Here is a 7902-nt window from a genome sequence, read left to right as displayed (position 1 = left end):
GAGATTTTATCACGAAAAACGATCATTTCTAAAAACTCCGACCAAAGCGGAGAGCTATGAAAACTCCGTTTTCGTGTTTCATGTGTACTCGGTCAAACAGAGTTTTAGGTCCTCAAACGTCACCGTACGCGACTAAAAATGCACCACGTCACATACGAGCGTCCTCTGTTTACAGTTTGCTTACTGATCACGGCGCTCCGTGGCGTATTTATGCGGTTTCATGTAAACAGAAACTTTTTGGAAAACGATCATGTGTGTAAGACGTTATTTTTGAAAACTGAGGGCCAGAAATATTCGTTTCCGTAAATACCTGGCTACGTGTAAATGTGGCATCAGACATTCAGGAAACAACTATGCATTACCAAAGGTCTGGACTGTTTTAGTGTCAGGCAATATCATTTCTACATGTCAGACCGTTTTCATTTTTTAATAACTGCATAGTTGGTGTTTTCTCTGTCTTTTAAAGCTTTAAATTGTCTTGGAGACATGCTGGGCCTCAACGCTCTACATTTAATCAACAAAGCAATCTAGTTTTCTTTTTCAAACATCACTTGAGTTGAAGGTGCTCGTTTGAAACCAATATCTCACTGACACTGTTCTGTCGTCCTGTCACTTGAAATAGCTGGATATTCAAACATTTAGAGGGTTTAAATATTTGGCCTTATTTTATGTCAAACCTTTTCAAGTGGTGCATTGTTATCTTTTGTCTCTTTTTGAAAACATATTTTTAATTTCAGAGGTACTAACATGCGTTTGAGTTTGACCCAGTGTTCCGTAGTCGCGCGTGCAGACCTTACCTGGTCCTGTTGCTGAGGACCTGCAAACGTGGAGCGGAGCCGAGTGTTTGGGACACTCGCGAGACAGCCAGTGATGTAGCGCAGATGTTTTGACGTCGATAAACATGCAAGTCTTTTGAAGTTAAATCACACATTGTCGTGTCACTGTTCAGTGGAGATGTTTTGTGATTTACCTCGAGTTGAGAACACCCTTTTAGGCTAAACTCATGTAATGGTTGAGTAGTAGTTGTCTCTCTTGGTGTGCTGAATAAGTGGCCATCTGACACTCACCTTCACACCTTGTATTTCACTTTTAGAGCACATGAGCTGACGTTATTATATCAAAACAACATTGCTCACCCTCTTTTACATGCCAATTTGCATTCTTCAGCGTCGTTACTTGAAGCATTTGTGCTATACATCACTGTTCCGCTTTCTACACGGCGAGTGAAGGTTAGTTTGTACAATCCATCCGCACGTCTTAAAAGATTCATGGCCGTGGTTACGCTTGTCTTTTCAATGTGACTATTGTCATCCGATCCTGCCAGGACGCATCAACTAAAGTCTGTACGCTCCAAGACTCGGATCCACATGCCGAGACCGCTCGGCTCTCATTTAGTTTGGCTCTTAGAGAGCTGTGGACAGCACGTGGGCTCAATACGGACAATTTATCAAACATAGGTCTCCATCATTTTCCTCACCCACATGGGCATTTCTCTTCTGAGGGACAGCAGAGGGAAGAGGAGGTGTGTTAAGTTACTGATGATGAAAACCCGACATGTCCAGATTTTGCTGCTTCAAAACAGAAGCATAGATGATAAAATATGGTGGGGGACTTATATAAGGAAACATTTATTGGAAATTAAATATGTTTCTCTACCGTTTTACAGCTGCTCCCTTTGACCATAAAGTATATCGGATCAGGCAGGTCACACTGAGGCGTCAAGTGGGGACACGAGAGAGTTCCTATCTGCCGCATCCAAACACAAAAGTTTCATTGAACAGACAACTGTAGCCCTGGCCAAAGACTGGGGACATCTCATGGCAAGAATAATACAAAATAAATAATTATATGCTGTATAGATGTGTAAAGTATGTAAATTAATTAAAATATCCTATATTTATGACTACCCTTTAAAACTCAAGTCATGTAATCTTGTAAACCCACCGCAAACCACCGCAGGAGTCAAAGCTAAAATCAAACATGCGCATTAAAGTAAACAGTCACCAAAAGGAAAGAAAAACGTTTGTCTGACCCGGAAGGCACGAAAGCATAGTCGTGTGTGGTTGTTGTGTAATGGAGGTCGATGTTCTGTACTTCCACACTGTGTGAAATACATGACACGTCTTTTTTCACAGTGAGTTGAAATTCGGCAAATCATTTTGGTGGTTGATTTGCTGTTGCAAGTGCAAAGCAGCAGCAGCAGTTAGATTAGTATTCTTTCCCCGGAGTCCATTGTACCTTGCTGGCCACCAAAGAGCGCACTCTGGAAAGCGACCTTGAGGCTGCCTGAGTCGCTGCTCCAGTTTTCTGGCTGGTTTTCTCGGTGTTAGTGACCGGCGAATCCTTCCTGATCCTCTTACCTCCAGAAGGCTCACATTACAGCTGAGGAGAACGAGCAGAACAACCTGACAGGCTTGCTCATTTCCCTTCACTCTTCTCCTCTTAAGCATCTGTGAACGGCTTGCTGCGGTCGCCATAGCGAGGATAAGAGGATATTTTGTCTGTGCACAAATGCACTCAAGTAAATCTGAGTGTATGAATGTGCAAATGTGAGCGTACTTGCGCTGCCGTCGAGCGTGTTTGGTCCCATTCTTTGCCCCTTGTACTTTTCCTGCTTCCCAATTTCTAAAAGGGTAATTGTAGCTGAGAGACGGGAGAGTCGAACCTTAAAGCATCTAATTTCCCCGTCTGGACCAAATTCAATTTACTGTCGGAAATGTCAGCGCGTGACGGAGTGTTGCAGTGAGAGAACTGTGCTGAAAATGTCAACAGGGACGGGGTCGAAGAGGGAAGGGTTGGTTAAAACCCAGAAGTGACGAGCCAAATGACATGCCCCTCCCCATCTTTAAATCCTCCCTTTATTGCTGCTTAGGGGACAGTGGTATTTACACGCAGCATTGATTTCATGCATTTATTTTTACTTCCGCAGCAACGGAAGCCCTGAGAAGTGTTTCTCTCGTGAATGTTCTGCTGCTGTTGGGAATATTTCATCTTCCCTGATGCTCTTTGAATTGGCCTCCATTTGTTGCTCCCTTAACCCCTTAACTGCTCTGCAGAGACTGATAACTAGGTTTCAGGAAGGTTGCGGGAAGTAATGCAGGGCGTCTCTGAGAGAGAATATGCATGTTGTATTTTTCATATCAAAGTCTATAGTTAGCCTGGGGGATGTGATGAAATATATATACGAAGCCAAACACTTCTAATTTAGATTAAGACAAACATCAAAACAGGAGACGTCAAACCCCTGATTTCTTCACATTATCTCAAAAGAAAAAAAAAACACTATTTTCATACTTTTCCTTTTCAAACCAAATGCATATTTTTGGGCAAACATTTTCCCACCATGGGGAATATGTTTGGTGCAGGAATCCCTAACCTTAAGCCATACAGCCGACAGAAGAACCTGTTTAATTGTATTCTCATATTACAATGTCATATCCACTTTAAGTCTCGGTCGACGCACAAAGCAAATGCAAATCCTTTAGATAGAAATCACTTGTATTTTCCAATGAATGCTTGTTGATCCTAATTTCCACACTGGGTGTTTTTCTACGGCGCTGAATTGTTTCATGTCATGGCTGTCGTTTCTATTGAATGTGTTGGACTGAACTCCAACAACACTGTTGCCTCACCAGCGTTCGCTTCAGCTGTACGTCTGTTCGTCTTCTTTCTGTTGGTACCTTTGTTGGGGCTTTGCAGGGATTTCTGTAACTGTTAGTCTCTTATTGCCAAGTGCTTCTTGTGCATTCATGTGCATTACATCACTCCATGTGCTTTACAGATGTTTCTAACTTCTCTGTGGGTTTTGATTTGCATCTCATGTTTACATTTAACTGCATTCCATTTGTCACACAAACTTTAAACTGTGGAGTTCAGGCTCGAGCAGAAAGCGGCTGGATTACAACTGGATTTACAACTAAACACTGAAATTAGTACGGCTTAAATTCTGCTTAAGTTAGACTGTTCCACGGGAAAGTGAAGTGAAGGCATCAACTATAATTATTAAGCAAACTCTTCACAATAAAGCCAAACTACTTGTTTTTTTTAGATTTGTTCTTCTTTTTTTTTCTTCTTCTATTCACAATATAACAAACCTTTGTAAAGACCTAAAACTCAAAATTCAGGTTGACTTTTAGGTCTTGCATTTCAGATTCTGTCAAATCAACTTTATGAATGCGTTCACTTTTTTCAGATCTATATCATAAGAATGTTGACATGCTCATAGTAAGATGCTCATACGTTCATTTTTTGGTTACTGCTGTTCTTCTTTCCATCCATGCTAGCCGTAAAGACATGAAAAGGCATTTCTTATGTTTCGCCAGTGATAATATGAACCTTAAACAGTCTGAGAGACTTCCTATATCTTCCAAAATTGCAATCTTTGAGTATGACCTTTACCCTTTGGGTTGTTATCCCTCCACTGTGGCTCAGCTAGATGAAATGCAACATTTTTGTTCAAAAAAGACCAATTTTGGAAGATAGACACGTTATTTGTTTACGTTGGAAAGCTGTTTAAAGCTCACATTGTCTTCTGTGAAACACTGGAATGCACTTTTGTATTAAACTGTGTTTTGCCTTCCATCAATTCCATTAAAATTAGTTTTAGAAGGGATAGTTTGAAGTGCTGGTATTAACAGGAGAAACAATTACAGTGACCGAAAACCATTTCAATGGGCATAGAAATATTGTTTTAGAAAAAAAAGAATCCTTTTCTTAAACAATAAAATGAAAGGAGGTAAATGCTCGCCAGAAAAACACAGATACAGAATCGTCCATGCTGTGAAGAATTTAATTCTAATTTGGTTACCAGATGATGTGTACTACATGTGCTGAAACACTGGTATGTTCCTTTAAGTCCTGGACGATTTGACCGGCCTAACAGTGGACGGCTAGCGGTTATATGGAGGATGAACACTTGACTTTCCAATTATAGAGACTGCAATCAGTGTGACGCACACACACACGCACGTCATCGACCGAATGACCCCCGTGGTGTCATTACTCACCCACCCAAAGACTGTTTTCCTCCCTCGTTTACCTCATCATTCTCCACCATTTTACACCACACAAGCACTTTACTAGAGCTGTACCTTTTTGTCTCAAAAGACCGATTTTAAAGAGAGCAATAAGTGGCTTTAATGTAGTGTCCACGTTGTGCATGGTTATCAGGTGACGCATCACAGGGAAAAGGAATGTACCTCATGATGGGCCTTACAAACAGAGATGTATTTGGGGCTTTTAGTCCCGAGGCAGAGAAGTTGGTTTTTAAATCCTCATGAAAGCCACCTTATTGAAATAATAGATTGCATTTCCCTTCTTATTCTTTTTTTTGTTTGTTTAATCTTTCTTTATCTTCATGTTTGTATTTAAGTGTCTGTCAATTATTTGCAGTTTGCAAATTTAAATTTTGCAAAATTTAAGTTTTTTATTTGAAATACACATATGGAAATATATACATATATATCTATATTAAATATAACAAAGAAGAAAACATGTATTTAGAAAATCTATGTATGTACAAATCAGAACGATGACAAGTTGTGCACTTTCTCGTTGATTACACTTTAGCTCCCAGCATTCCATTCCTGTAATGACCAGAAAAAACTAACACCAGAACTGAAACGTCAGAAACTATAAACCAAATTAAAGTTTTACTTTATAGCAATGCGGTGTCCAAGTCTCATGATTTTAATCAATTTCTTGTGAAACCAAATCAGTTTATGAATTTCAGCACCCTTTATTTAAATGACTGTATTCATGATTGCACATAAGCAATGTTGGAATAAGTATTCAAAGCCTTTACTGAAGAGTACAAGTAGCAATATCTCAATGAAAAAATATTGTCAAGTAAAGATCCTGCTCTGAAATATAAAGGTAAAAGAATTGTAGAATTATTATAAGCTGAATATACCTAAAGCATCACAATTACGCATTAAGCAGAATGTACCTTTACAGTCTGAAATGGTGTTTGATGAATGAGAGAACAGAATGAGTCCCAAAAGTAAAACATTAAGTGAAGAGCTGGAGTTATATATCCGGAGGACAACTTCTAATTGGATACTTTGTTGAGTCTAATGAACTGAAGATGAACGGTCTGTCTTGTTAAAAGTGAAACGGCTTCACTCGGCCTAGCAGCATCTGCACGGAGAGATATCCAGAGAGAGAGAGAGATGTGGTCGCTCTGGCTGAGGTAGTTTGTTTATTCCGCTTCTCTAAAATGGAAAATCACAATGAGTCAGGTGGTCCTTAACCAGCTTGGCCAAACATCCACCATCCCTCTATAATATTTCTGGAATGGATATGCCCTATTTATTATAATCACTCATTTTAATTGTTGGCAGTTGTTGCATTGTATCATTTTCTCGCAGAGCCTCTGGGTGGCCAAGTTAATTTCACATCTGAGGAGTTTAATTTGAGACTCTAATTACTAGTATTGTTGTTGGCTGAAAATCCTCTTTACATATTTCCATTCGAAGGACTTTAAACTGATACCCATCCAGAGGAATTAACAGTATAAGTAAACAGTGAAATGAGCTTAAATTCCCAGATCACCAAGAGTGAAAGCAAGCGATAGCTAAGTCGTGTTTGTGAGAGAAGAGTTTGTCCCTCTCCATAAGTCTGTGATATCACTGATGTTAATGTGTTTTTTAAGTCCTCAGATGACATCACTTTTATTTATAGATAACTCGGAACTGCAAACTAGATGACATCAGAAACGAACGTCTTTGATCTGAGATTTTCTATCTGTGGGGTCGAGTTGCCATGTTTAAGTCCAGATGAAAGAAATGGTTGGTTGTGATGGGGAAACATGCTTCTTTGCTTTCTTGTCGAGAGTTGGATGAGAAGATCAGCAGCGCTCTGGAGTTGGTTTAGTAAACATAAAGTTACTGCCTGCAGCCGCTTCACTTCACGAGTTAAACACCGGCCAAGAAGAAGTCTGGCTCAAAAGCGCCTGTGAAGGAATGTTGTTTGGAGGGAACACACAAGATATAACATGCTAATTAATGAGCTATAGAGGTGCAGGGAGCTGTATTTTACAAGCTTTAGACTGACTGATCTGTTCCTCACCAAATACTGTGCAGTGGTGGACACAACAACACCTTCACATTGCTCTGCAATGCCACCAAATTCAACAGCACTGCCATTAATACTTTGTGAGTGAACCCTTTCAACCTGTTTTCTTTCCTCATCTCTGTGGTAAATGTAGATTAAGGGCCGTACTCTGTGGAGTTTAGGTTTTAGATTTCTCACCTACTCCAGCACCAGAGATTACGTCATAACAGTCCTTCAAACCCGCCACTGGCTCCTCATTCAGCAAAGAAGCCCGTTCAAATATTCTCCTCCTCCCCAACAAAGCCCTCCACAACCTAGAGGCCCTGCTGCCTCTCCGACGTCCTGCACCAACGCACTCCCACACTCACGCAGTCCAAGCACCAGACCTGGAGAGGGACAGGCCCTTATATGTTGGTGCAATAACACACACACACACACACACACACACACACACACACACACACACACGCACACACACATACATCATAACCCTTTTATTGTTTCTTTTTACCATCTAACATACCTTTAAGTACCTTTTAAAGTGCTAGAAAAAAATTATGTTCTATCCCGTCTTATTTGTCATTGTGTCTTCTCTTTCCGCTCAAATCAAATACAGTTTGCAGTTACACATCCTGCAGTGTGTCTGTATCTTGTGGATCATTCTGAAGCCACAAACTAAATGTTATTAACTGACTGAATTCACTTTTTTTTGTATAGTATTATAAACATATACACACTCATGCCCAGCATTTATTGATAGTAAAAATATACTCTCTTTTAATGTTACAGTGAAAACAAAAAGGTGAATTTTTAGACCAAGTGAAATGCAGCCCGGGTGACCTCTTCGGG

This window comes from Clinocottus analis, unplaced genomic scaffold, assembly GCF_023055335.1.
Source record: "Clinocottus analis isolate CAN_PGR_092001 unplaced genomic scaffold, fCliAna1.0.p SCAF_9, whole genome shotgun sequence".
Lineage (NCBI taxonomy): Eukaryota > Metazoa > Chordata > Actinopteri > Perciformes > Cottidae > Clinocottus > Clinocottus analis.
The sequence above is the reverse complement of the archived record's forward strand: the minus strand, read 5'-3'. Positions refer to the sequence as shown.